Source organism: Cyprinus carpio, chromosome B24, assembly GCF_018340385.1.
Source record: "Cyprinus carpio isolate SPL01 chromosome B24, ASM1834038v1, whole genome shotgun sequence".
Classification (NCBI taxonomy): Eukaryota; Metazoa; Chordata; class Actinopteri; order Cypriniformes; family Cyprinidae; genus Cyprinus; species Cyprinus carpio.
Window position 1 is genome coordinate 4358973 of NC_056620.1, and position 14095 is coordinate 4373067.

At 38.4% G+C, this 14095-nt stretch overlaps 1 protein-coding gene across 2 annotated transcripts in view; it reads left to right on the forward strand.

The window, feature by feature from the left end:
- LOC109099667 (procollagen-lysine, 2-oxoglutarate 5-dioxygenase 2) overlaps positions 1-14095 on the forward strand; it is a 41653-nt gene that overhangs the window by 1707 nt on the left and 25851 nt on the right. The window lies entirely within an intron of this gene.

Sequence of the window (14095 nt, forward strand, 5' to 3'; positions counted from 1 at the left end):
TCTGTGCTCTGGATCATAACTCACAATATAATCAGGCAGTGCTAATTTTCATGCATCATTTCCTTGACATCAGATGTCAGTCAGATTCTGTTAGTGCCATTAGTCACTAAGCATTACATTTAGGTCAGACTGTGACATAACTTTATTGCAAGCTTTACTAATGCATTCCCGTCTGAGAAGTATCATTCTAGAAAGGTCACTTGGTAAAACTTTCCAAAAGCAAAACCCCAAAGTGCAGCCATGTGTCACATTTGAGAACTGTCTGACTGTGGTTTCACACAAATGGAGGGCAAAGGTGTTTATTTTGTCAGAATATGTATAGGCTGTCTGTTAGGCAGTAACGTTTGTAACATCTGGCGTTTAGTATAACACAACTAAAGTACTGTTTTCAAGGAGTTAATCTTCTGTTTCACATTTAAAGCATTTTTAAGGTGTTTCAATACAAATCAATGAGCCTTGACACCTTCCAAATGTGTGGCCTACTTATTCTTTGTCATTGAAAAAAAAAAAAAAAAAAAAAAAAAAAAAAAAAAAACATTTTGCATGATCTATTTTATAAACATGAAGCTTGCATTGTTCATGGACAGATGCTCAACATGAAATACCATTTGGGACCTATTTTACTTCCATAATCAAAAGCAATTCTGAATGAAACCAGAAAGAGTCTGACTTAATTTTATTAATCAGGCTACCCAGGCTCGCTGGAAATATGTGACACTTCCTACATTTCTGCAAAACAAAAACATACTTGTACTGTACATACAAATCGCTGCAGTTTCCAGTTGAAATGAACACTAGAGACAGTAAAACTCTGACACCTTTTATTCCATTTCACACAAATTTACAGAGTTTTGATTAATAAAGCGCAATTTTCACACAGTTACTTGAAGAATGTTATGACTTCAACAATTTAAATATGCTGGGAGATTTGAAAACTGATGCTTTTGAATGTTAGCATCACACATATCCAGCTTCATATCTATGGGTTTTCATAGACAGTAGGTTTGTTCGGTAGCTCATGGAGTATGGACACGTACTTGAGAATTGAGGAGCTCCAGTTCAAATCCCATTTAACTACGGTTTGACAAAATAGTTAAAATCTGCAAGTAAGTTCAAATGGCACGGTTGCATCAACAAATGGATTTTTATATCAGTTTTGCATTTGTTAAAGGGTTAGTTCACCCAAAAATGAAAATTCTGGCATTAATTACTCACCCTCATGTCGTTTCAAACCCATAAGACCTTCGTTCATCTTCAGAACACAAATTAAGATATTTTTGATGAAATCTTAGAGCTGTCTAAATCTGTAAAATAATACATGTGACATCAGTGGTTTATCCGCAATTATACAAAGCTACAAGAATACTTTTTGTTTTTTGTTTTTTTCTTTTGCGCACAAAAAGTATCTGAAGCATTGTAATAAAAACACAGCAATACGTACCTATATCAACGTAATAAAAACGTGCCAGGGTTCAAGTATTGAACACGTGTTTTAGCGCCACTCAGTGGACATTTCTCTTTGAAACTGCGGCGAAACGTGCAGTAAGGTACGTAAAAACGGTGTTGCAGAAAAGTTCTCAGAGGTACGTATTTTTATGAGACCAGGTTGGAAGAAACGTAATAAAAAAAATTAAAAAAACACCAATATGCATCGGTACCTACATAATAAAAATGTGGTCATTTTAGCACTAGTAACTGGATATTACACTTTGAAACTGTCACAAAAATAAATGCAGCAATGTATGTAATATCGAAATACACGTATTTCCAATGAGCCTGGACTGTGATCAGAAATTGGATTGTGAGAAGTCACATGGAGAAAGACAGATAGAGGGGTGTGGCTGAAAAATAAGAGGGCTTGATGACATCAGACGAAAGGAAAGTTGTTTCAGAAGTGCAACACGTTTACGGAAATTTTGATTTGCTATAACGTCCACTGATGAATCACAAGAAATAGCACCATCTATTATGTTGACTTTAAACTCTACCACGTAGCATACGTTTTCGGTTAAACCACTGACACATACTGGTTTCAAGAAATGCGGCTGTGAATTTCCAAATTTAAGTTGCAGAGCAGATTTAAATCTAAATGGGTCTCTTAATTGACCCTGATTTGAGGTTTGGTGTACCTTTGTGCACAGTAATTAAGCTAGAGTCATTAACAGTTGGTATCTAGATGACGCATGCTGTCCTGAACACAGGGAAGATATAGAAAGAAAAATACATGCCTTTATGTAGACAGAAAGGGAGTGAACGGCACAGGAAACGTCTGGCGTTTGTGGCATGACATCACCCAGTCTTTAAACCCATCCATCAGCCTGAATAATCTAGAAACCGATGCGTTTAAATGTGAACAATCCACCTTGTGACTCTTGAGGTCGTCTCTACTCAAATGCCTGTGGGAGACCTATCACCTCCTGTGAGTTTTCAATGTCCACCCACGTTTAGACTTGTGTGAACCCTTCACAATGAAACATTGGCCTGTGAGTTGAACTGCAGTGTAAGATTTACGACTTCCGAGTCCCAGTAAAAGAGAACATATATGCTTGTCTATAGTGTTGACTGCTGGACCTGGCAGCTCTAGCCTGTAATTGGCCTTGTGCAACATGGTGTCAGTCAACCGCACACTTGATTAGAGAAGTCTGGTTTATATAAGCAGTTTAGATGGATGTCGGCTGTGTTTGTCAAACCATTAAATGTTTACCGAGCCAAAAAACAAACAAAAGTACAGTTGTGTAGTCACATCCAAACTTTGTGCCACAACCCTTTGTTCTCTAGTCTGTGGTTTTACTTATTCTCTAATCAAGTTTTGCAGGCAGCTGATCAGACTTGTCAGAAATAACCATTTCTGTGCCTGTGACTTTTATTTGATTGACTATGAGCTCTGAGGACAATTCAGAATGTCTGTTTCCATAGACAGATGATCATTTTAGAGAACATTTTAATGTCCTAAGTAATTTTTTAGGAGTCTTAATGCAATAAAGACAGGCCATTTTTTTTTTTTTTGTTGTTGTTGTTGTTTTCTGAGGTGAAAATACAGAATGTTCTTTGGTGGAGTTTATGATATTCTGGTCAGGAGATCAGGCTTGAGTTACTTGTCAACATTTGGGAAAACCAAATTGAAGTGTGTTCACTTGTGGGAATTTTCAGTAAATTCCTGAGATAAGAGCAACACGCTCATGTAGGGGAAAGTGGAATTGATAGTGTAACAGAGAAAGTGTTGAGAGCGTCTCAAAGTGGAGGAAAGTTCAGCTGTATGTAAATGAGGATCTGGACAACAGCAATCACTATGATGTATATGAATTATGTCATGCTATTACTGCTGTATATTTAATTTGTTTTTCTAATGTAAATCCCTAAGCAGGGATCACCGCTAAGGATTTTTTCTACTGGCCCTGCCAAAAAAAAAATTAAAAAAAAAAAAAAAAAAAAAAAAAAAAAAAAAAAAAAATATATATATATATATATATATATATATATATATATATATATATATATATACTCCACTGTATACATTAAATATAGATTAATCATTGTTAAAGCTACAAAGTTACTTGCCAGAACAGGTATTTTGACATACTTTTGTATGTTTTTGCCCATTCAGGTGCAAATGAGCACTGAAAGAAGTAGTCTTTTTTTAGACTTTGGTTTTGACGTGAATGATTATTGTATATATGAGGCTGAAATGTAAGGGTTTATTTTCTGTTGTAGTTTGGCTCGCTTGGTTCTTTTAATTACTTACTTACTTAACCCTCCTTATCCCCAATGGGACATAAGGCCGCTATCATCTGCCTCCACCAATCTCTATCCATGGCCACATGTTGTGGCTTGCCCCAGGTGAGGTGCATTTCTGCCAGCTCTGATGTGACTGTCCTCCTCCAGAAGAGCTTTGGTCTTTCTTGTCTTCTCTTACCACGTGGTGTCCATCTAAGTGCCACTTTCGGGATGCGGTGCTGGTCCATTCTTAATACATACCCAAGCCATCTCAACCATCACACTGTGACACTTTGTTCTGTATAGCTCTACATTTTAAATTCTCTCTAGCCAGAAAATACCACATATTTTTCTCAAACAAGAGTTTTGGAAGACATCCAGCTTATATCGTTCTGTACCACTCTCCAGCATTCAGAGCCATACAACAAGATTGAATTTACATTGCTGTTATACAGTCTAATCTTTATTCGTAGGCTGTGCTGTTTTGACTTCCAGATGGGCCGGAGTCTAGCGAATGTGCTATGAGCCTTCCCAAGACGTGCATTAATATCTTTGTCAATAACCATTGTCTTGGTTCTTTTGGTCTGGACCAAAAAGTAAATTGATACACTTAGTCCTTGTTCACTTAGCATTCACACTGTCATTTTAACACCAAACCTAAATATATTAAACAACAGACATAAGGATATACAGTCCCAAGTTGATTAGACAGCTTTTATGAACTTACCAAACATTCAAAACTGATGTGTGTTGGGTTAAACATGCTTGTTGTATGTGTGTATATATATATGGTGTTATTTTTATTAGCTGATACCTCACAAAGGGCTTAGAAAATGTGTAAAGGAGTCAAACCAGCACCAGGAATTACTCGGCTGTTCCTATGCCTGTACCAAACTGTAACGGGCAACAGCACCTACTGTATTACAAAAAAAAACATTTCGTTTTTAGGCTCGCATCTTGTGTAATTACATACTGTTTTTGGTTGGTATAGATGTCTTTGGTCCGGGTTGTGCTTATTTTTCATTCGATCATGGCCAGGTGCAGGGGCACCTTAAGATATCCAGAGGCCCCTGGGCTACAGCATTACTGTAGGCCCCCCTTCCCTAGATTTTATTTTTTATTTTTTGCTTATGAGTTGGCGTATATTTATTTATTTAGTTTATTTTTTATTTATTTATTTATTTTTAATGAAAAACATTTGGAGCATTTTTTTGTTCGTTAAATATACGTTTTTGTTTTTTAAAGTAATGTTCAAGCGGCCAGCGGCAGACAGTGAGCTGATCATAGCCTATGTTTGATCAATTTAGCCTTCTCAAATCATCAAGTTTTTCCTAAAATAAGATCTATAGATATAAAACAGTTCAAGCATAAAACAATTTTTAACGTTAAACCTAGATGAATGTGCACTATATCCAATAGTTTGTGCGGAGAGTGGAAGCTAAAGTGCTCTTTGCAGGACATGGAGGCGCCAGCGTGATCACTTGCATATTTTTTTCAGTGGATACACCGTTATTTTTGCTCATAAAGGTAAGAGTGATACATCATTCGTAACTGTAAAGGGTCTACTTGTATTTGTGTGCACTCACAATATCAACACAACATTGTGCTTTTATAAAATAAACAAACATAATGCACTTTCTGGCTTCCCGTCTTGAACAGGAGCGCTTCACAAAAATGAACTGAAACTCAGCGAATACATGCCTCACAGACATGATAAATAAATATATATCTATATAAAGCTTTAAATTACTACTTAATGAAATAAAACTAATCAAAAACAAAAACTCTTTCATTATAATCATAATCCGTAAAGATGCACTTCTCTCTAAAGGCGCATCTGAGGAGATGGCGAGTCAGGATCGGAAACTTCATCCTTGCATACTGACTCAGAAAACACTATTTAATAGTAAATAATTTAAATATCTCCTTACTGTTTCCCCCTGACAAATATATGGTAATTACTTTTGCCCATGCTTTGCAGCAAGCTTAAGTCTATTGTGTTCATTTGAATGCAGAACTCTTCAGCTGCGCTGACGGCACGCACCATACTGCTGCTGCTGCCAGGACACTACACACCGTAGAGCACGATCTCATGTGGTTTCCACCAGCGTGGCATTTTTTCGTCACTAATTGATGGATGTCTAAAATAGAAAAATAATGAGAAGCCTTAAACAGGCCCAAGGCCCAGCCCGTGTCGGAACTATGACGTGAAAATTGACCCGAAGCCTGGCCCGAGGGGCGTATAAAGTCGGAATGCAGGACTCTAGCACGTTAACATAGAGACACGCACACAGAATAGTGCTCATTCTATGCTTCTTTACTGGTGCTTTGTACATTCCGCGCTTACAATATATTGGTGGAATATACCAACTATACAAACTGTGTGGGGGAAACCTAAACTTATGGATTCACTACAAAAATACTACAAGCAGGGCGTTGCTGAAAATGAGTGTTTAAGTTTGTTTACAGAATGCTGTTGTCACTGCTGCAAATTCCCATACATACAAAAAATTAATTGAAAAATATAATTTCCCAGTAGCCCGTAGGCCCCTCCCAAGTGTAGGACCCTGGGTTTCAGACCCTTAAAGCCCATGCGTTAATGTGCCCCTGGCCAGGTGGGTCCACTTGTTTGGTTCGGATGACAGCGTTCATGCATATTCAAATGAACCTCACTAACGGAATAATCGCACCAAACCTGCCAAATGTAAACACAGTCTAAGAATAACCAACAGTGATAGCTTACCGACGTATTTCATATCCTTATTCAACCCCTATAACTGTGTGCGGTCTCCAAAACACAAGGTTACGAGGGTTTCCAGATTCAAACAGAAGCTGTTCTTCAGTTTGGCTTGTTTAATTGCTCTGGTGAATATAGCATTCCAACTCCAAGTCAGCGCTCAACTCAGCTCAGCACAAGAAGTGACCACAATAATGGCGAGCATTAGATGATGGCAGGCACAATTTTGGTGATGTCAACCCAGTGACCCCCTTGTTTTTCTCTGTTCTTCAAACTTGTGATTGTTTTTCCAGCCAAGGGAAAATAAATAAGAGTTACTGGTAAGTTAAATCCTCAACTGAACTATTGTGGCCAAGCCCATGTTAAACCAGATGCTGGTGACGTCATGTAATGTTCCATTCTAGAAGCATTTACAGCTGCACTGGAGGGGTGCAATCGACACACAACCCCCCTTGCCAGTGTACTACTTGATTCTCGTCTTATAGACACAGGGGCATGTTTAAACAATCAAGGAAATTTCCAAGCCCCAAAAGAGAAAGATTTTCTATTTTAGTTGCGGACAGCTGAAATAATGTCTGTCTACAATAACCCCACCACTCTTTTCCCCTCAGTTTGTTCTGCGCCCAGCCTTCAAATTTGGTTTCTGGTCCCTAAGTGATAACACATTTGCCAGTCACCTAGCTTCAGCCACAAATATTTAGAAGGTGTTATGGAATATCTGCATGTCTGTGTTTACATACAAGTATCTCGTTGTCGAGTCACAGCTATCTGTGGTTACATTAAAATTCTTCTGATCTGACATTGGCCTTTGTTTTCTCAGTGTAATAAGGCGTAAGTCTGAGCGCTAGATATTTGTGTGTATATATGTTCTGCCAGTTGATTCTGGTGATTTTGGTTGGGATTGTGCTAACACGCTCATGTTTAAGCGGGCAGAACAGCGTACTCCCTACACCAATTCGGAAGTGCTGGTTGGCTGGAGACACACAGTGACATACTTATGGTATGAATGAATGGGCACTGTGGTAGAATCTGGCTTTTGAGGGATCAGACTGCCTAATGAGGTCAGTTATGTGACTCAGTAGTGTTTTCATGCTTCCCAGAACTGCCTGAAGTGAGATCACCTCTGTTAGTATGTCTTATTTGCTGCTGTTACTCAGTTTACTTGTTAAAATTGGCTTGGTTTGAAATAGATTTAGTTGATGTTATTGTTTTTTTCTTTTCAGTGATCACTTACTTTTACAAAAGCTTATTTATTGTGCAACAATTACAAAAACAAATTCCCTCCAGAAATCTGGTGAGGGGGTTAAGCATTTCCCTTAAATGCTTAACCCCCAAGGTACCGAACCCCCAACTGCTCCCAAGGCGCAGCAGCATAAATGGCCACCCACTGCTCCGGGTGTGTGTTCATGGTGTGTGTGTGTGTTCACTGCTGTGTGTGTGCACTTTGGATGGGTTAAATGCAGAGCACGAATTCTGAGTATGGGTCTCCATACTTGGCTGTATGTCATGTCACTTTTTTTTTTCACAAAAATGCAAGATTGTGATCTCAGTACAGTGAGGGAAAAATTATTTGATTCTCTGCTGATTTTTTACATTTGCCCACTGACAAAGAAATGATCAGTCTACAATTTTAATGTTAAGTTTATTTTAACAGAATAACAGCAATAAAAAAAAAAAAAAAAAAAAATGCATTTCAGAAAGGTTATAAATTGATTTGCATAGATTAGGAGCACTCTCTTAAAGCTGTCCACAGAAGCAATCACTCAATCAATCAGATTTCTAACTCTCCACCATGGCCAAGACCAAAGAGCTGTCCAACGATGTCAGGGACAAGACTGTAGACCTACACAAGGCTGGAATGGGATACAAGACCATTGCCAAGCAGTTTGGTGAAAAGGTGACAACAGTTGGTGCGATTATTCGCAAATGGAAGAAACACATAATAACTGTCCATCTCCCTCAGTCTGGGGCTCCATGCAAGATCTCACCTCTTGGAGTTTCAGTGATCATGAGTGATCATGAGGAATCAGCCCAGAACTACACGGGAGAAAATGGGTCTTGTATGGGTATTCCAGCATGACAATGACCCAAAACACATGGCCAAGGCAACAAAGGAGTGGGTCAAGAAGAAGCACATTAATCTTTTCAGTCATAAAAGGATGCCTAAGATGCCCCGGGGGGTGGGTAAAATGCAGCCTAATTTTCATATTTGGGTGAACTAACCCTTTAAGGTCATGGAGTGGCCTAGCCAGTCTCCAGATCCCAAATTGATTCGAAGTTGCCAAATGTCAGCCTCAAAACCTTAAAGACTTGGAGAGGATCTGCAAAGAGGAGTGGGACAAAATCACTCCTGAGATGTGTCCAAATCTGGTGGCCAACTACAAGAAACGTCTGACCTCTGTGATTGCCAACAAGGGTTGCTGCACCGAGTACTAAGTCATGTTTTGCAAAGGGATCATATACTTATTTCACTCATTAAAATGCAAATCGTTTCATAACTTTTTTGAAATGTGGTTTTATGGATTTTTTTGTTGTTACTCTGGCTCTCACTGTTCAAATAAACCTTCCACTAAAATTATAGACTGATAATTTCTTTGTCAGTGGGCAAACGTACAAAATCAGCAGGGGATCAAATAATTTCTCCCCTCACTGTAATTCTCCAGTCCTACATTGTCTTACTTTCGTTGTGGGGGGGGTCTTTTGGTTTGGAATTACATATCCTCAACTGTTGAACCCACCATTATTGCACCATCTTGAGCACTAATTTTGACTTTATAGTGCAGTAAATAATGGTAATAATTTTTTTTAATATTAACTTTTAAATTAGATGAAAAAAAGCAGGCAATTTTAAGACCTGTTCTTCTGCAATAAATGCTAAACTTCCAGTCCTGAGACCTTTTTTAATGTGAAATTTTCCCTGCGATGAAGTAACCTAAAGCACAAAATCAAAATAAGATTTAATTAACTTATATTTAGGCTTATATATATATCAGCTCTATTTTGCCACCTATTACCACCTGCAAAAGCAACAATTTGTCACATTTCCCATTGTTTACAGTGTCAGCAATTCATTAAATAATGATGAATCAATAGAGAAAAACATCAAAACATGTGGAAACACTGGGTAGTCAAGAACTCTGCATTTTAAAAAGCCACTTTAATTGCCTGAATTTTAATTGTGGAGTGATGCTGCACAGTCCCAGATAAATAAGTAGCCTGCATCATTCCCCACAATCAAGCAATCAAAACCAAGCTTACCAGGAAATCACACCATGCGGACAGTACCTTTTTTTATAGGATGCTATTAGCAAGTACAATTCATTCTTAGTTCATTCCCAAGTATGATTTACCCACCTTATGTATGTTAAACCTCCAGAGCCAACCAAAAAAAGTGTGAAAGGCCATGTTATTGTAGGCTGAGAGCTTTCTTAAACACACTCCGTCTCCAGAGCCCCAAGCATTACTTGGAAGATAAGCTGAGAAGGCCACAGAGAAAACAAAATGTGTTCTCTAGTTTCCCAGTCATATAGCTGAGAAAATAGTTTCTTTAAGGGGGAGTCTTTCGCTTTTTCTTTGACTCCGAGTCTCCTACTGAAACTTGAGTGTTCTGTGTGGTAGAAGTTCTGAGTGTATTACGGTGGCCTTCCAGTGCAGTGTGAGAGTTTACATAGACGGCCATGACTGTGTGCAAGGAACACTTTTAAAGCACCACTCTGAGAAAAGAAACAGCTTGCTTGTCTGAAGCAACATTCCTCTGGACCTCAGCAGTTCACACCGATCTGTCAAACACTGTCTCCTCAGGTAGGCCCAGACTATGTGGTACATTCAAAATAGCCATCTTTTAAATCCAAACTGCTTTTTCCACAATTTTTTGCTTCAGCTCTAAAAACAGTGTTCCATACTTCAAGGGGGCGGAAAATGAAATTCTTCAGAGTGTTGGACACTGACCTCTCTGTCTACACACTGAATGTCTACTTGCGCTACTTTAAGCACTATCTGTAGACACCATTAACACATATTATTGCCCTACTGGGTGCACACTCCCATAATATGATTCCTCTGGTTTTGTAATTCTTTCTGTTTTACATGTAGTCTTCATGAATCAAAGAAAATACAACTTGATAGAGTGCTTTTTTCACAGTTGGTTAACATTACTATATGCTGTGCGGCTTGGTTTCTGTCTTTGAGAAGATACTTTAGAACCACTAATCATGTCTTTCTCAGTTCCTGCGAAGCTTACTTTCACTATATCACTATATACTATGTCTATTGCCAATAGTTTAGTAATGTTTGAAGCACAGTTCACACAGAGGTCACTTTCAAACCAAGCATATATGTACGGGGACATCTTCCACTCTCAAGAAAAATTGCCATCACACAGATTTCCATTCAAATGATTCTGAAATTTTGCCAAATAACAGTAAATGTGACCATACTTTAAGTATTATATTTGAAACTCCCCATGAATGATGCTTTTCTAAGTGATCAAACTTTCTATTTTTACCCGACTAGTAAGTAACCATCCAAAACCACTGAGAAATGCCCTATACCAGAACCAAGCATCCACCTAGAACACCTAGAACACCCTGTTAGCAACTAGAAGACCCTAGCAATCACCTATCAACCCCCCCCAAAAAACAACCAGAACAACTTTGCAACCACATATCAATGCAAGAAATGGCACAAGACATAAGACAAATCTTCTTGGCAAATCCTGTATTTGAGCTGAGTGGAATGTCTAAGTCACCTGCTTATCTTCACATCATTGCAGACGGTGCCGTTCGACCATCACAGCAGGCTTGTGCATCATCACATACTTGTGTGTATATTTGTAGCCATAGCAACTGATTCTCTCTTAGTTTGGTAGCCTGGATCCAGCCCTCAATCTCTCTAGCACGGCACAAAGGAAAACAGTGGCTAGAGTAAGGCTTACAGTTTTTTAATGTTATCTTAAGAGCTCAAGTGAAGGTTTGGTCAACTGTGGGTCAAAGAAATTGGTTTTTATTTGTTGGCCTTAGAGAACGGCTACAAAGAGAGAATGTAACATCCAGCCCCCGATTGCCCACACTCATCCATTATGCAAATGTTTCAAGACATGCTGAGAAATAGCCTCCAAATTCTGCAAAAGAATAAAATAAATCAGCTTCTTTTCTAGTGTGGCTTTTTAGATTTGTATAGCCACAATTGAATAGATTCAGATGGATATTGTGTTGTGACTGATTATACACTTAAATGGATTAGTGTGAATATTTATAAGTACAAGGAGAAAATATTGAAAGATGCATGCATGCCTGCAGAAACACCTGTCCCGAGGTGTAATAAATTCTAGATTTTGGAATGGTGATTGACAAAGAATTATGTATATGTGAACAAAAAAACATTGGCGTGTTCTGGAAACAATGACATTTGGATGGTGATTCTGACCAAGGAACATCTTGTTTAAACATGCAACCATTGATTTATCTGTGATTTAGCCTTCAGATCCCAGAGGAAAATGGAAAAAGGTTGCTCTCTCAAAGCTTTAAAAATTTAATGAAGATCTTAGTTATGTTTCATTCGAGTATCAATATTGTCTAAGATAATTCTTCTAAAACCCCATAAGAAAAATAAAACAGATACAAATTAGACACTTTTTGGGATACAGTAAGAATATGGAGCTTAAAAAAAGTGACTATTATAGCGAAGATTATTTGGTCTTGCTAAGAAATGTTTGAGTTCATATTGAGACCTTTTGATAGAAATATCAATTTTGAGTTTACTGGGGTCTTGAGCAAGTCATCATTCGATCACTATTTAATCTCGCTGTTAGAGAAACAACCGAGATAAAGAGATTTTTTTTTTTTGCTCATGGGATTTTACAATGATTAAAGACCCTTCAGATTTTCTTTAACATGATGTAACCACATGAACAAGATGAATTAGATGAAGCCTTGCAGATATCACATTTCAGAGTAGCGGTCAAGACAATTCATTGTATGGATTTCCCCAGATGTTATTTTAAACCCAACCTGCTCAGTGAAAGGGGCTTTCTCAGACAACAAGGCTCAATGAAACCTGGGCGTTTATAGGATGCTGTGTGCACATGGCGTGACCGGCATGACTCTCTAGCGGCCTTCCGTTGAATATAACATTACAGTCCAAGCATCCAGATGTGCAGATTAAACATTTACAGCATGTTGCAGAACAGCATATATCTTATGTGAGAGGAACCAGGCCTTTTTGTCTGGAATGTAGATAGGAATCAGATGGATTGCAATGAAGCACAATAAAGTCTCCAAGGTTTTCAGGCTTTTCTTAAGAAGTCCTCACCCACTGTAATGGGTTCATCAGAATTATGATTCATATTCTGGCCCTTTTCTTATACTGTACCTTGGCTCATACTGTATATATGGTTCCATGGAAGCTGTGCAGTTTTTTTCTCAATTTTGAGTGCTGACTGTGGAGGTAATTCATCAGTCAGAAGGTGCTGGACCCCTTAAAAGTATATGGCTTGGTCAGCCCTGATAGCCTTGTGGACAACGCCCCGATATATAGCACTGTTGTGCTTTGGGTGTCCCAAGTTCGAGTCCCGGCTTGTGGACCTTTCCCGATCTTGTCCCCCTATCTCTCTCCCGCTTTGCTTACTGTCCTATCAAAATAAAGGCGTAAAACACCACAAATAAATCTTTAAAAAGTATATGGCCTGGAGGCTGCCGTATCTTTTAATTCGGTTTAGATTTTTTTTTTTTAAGCCGATCATTTGAGTTATAATGCCATGTGACTGATCATAGTGCAAACATATGTCTATTTAATGCTGATAAGACATTAGAGCCACAGAATTCAAGCCAAAGGCAACAGGGAGTATGGAAAAACTCCCTAGAATTGTTTGGTAAGGTAAAGAAAAAACCTTGGGACAGAATGTTGCACAATCATTCAAGTGTTGATGTTCCAAGTTCAATAAATGGGCTGGTTTGAGCCTCTAACCCTGAAATTTCACATGGGATCCAAAATACAGTATTTTCAGTAAGCTATTTTCTTTAAGCATGAAAATCTTTGGGGTTTTTAAGTTAGTGTAAACAAAGTTGCAGCTGAGTTTACTTCAGTATTCTGATGTATTTCAAGTGAAACAGAATATTCAATGAGCGGAAATAGAGGGCAGGGCTTGATTTTTGTGCACCTCCTCACTATCTCTTGCTCACACAGACCGACGGTTGGACAGAAGGGTAAGGACGTTCTGTCCAGGAAATCGAATTGTAATTAGGATTTTTTTAAATTGTTTGTTAACACGGTATTTCCATGCTTGGCTCAGCACATACGGGCACTAGCACTTTATTCTGAAATGGTTTAGTTAAGCCATTTCATGAGGTGAGAAATCCTGTTGCCCCTGCCATAACTCCCCATTTTATTGCTGAATGTGTAATAAGGTGTTCCATTCCAAAAAGAATGAGGCAAAGACACCGACCTTCCCATTCAACTCAATTTCCACAAGAGATGTTTAGAACCTTCCCACGTTGTTCCTACTGTAGAAAAAAACATTTCAAGTTTCAGTGTTTACTTTTTGAGTGGTAAAATAGTTTCTTCTAACCCAGTTTAGTGTGCAAAGATCACCTGAATCACCTGAACTGTAAATATTGTGTGACTAATCACTCTGATGCCTCTGGAAAT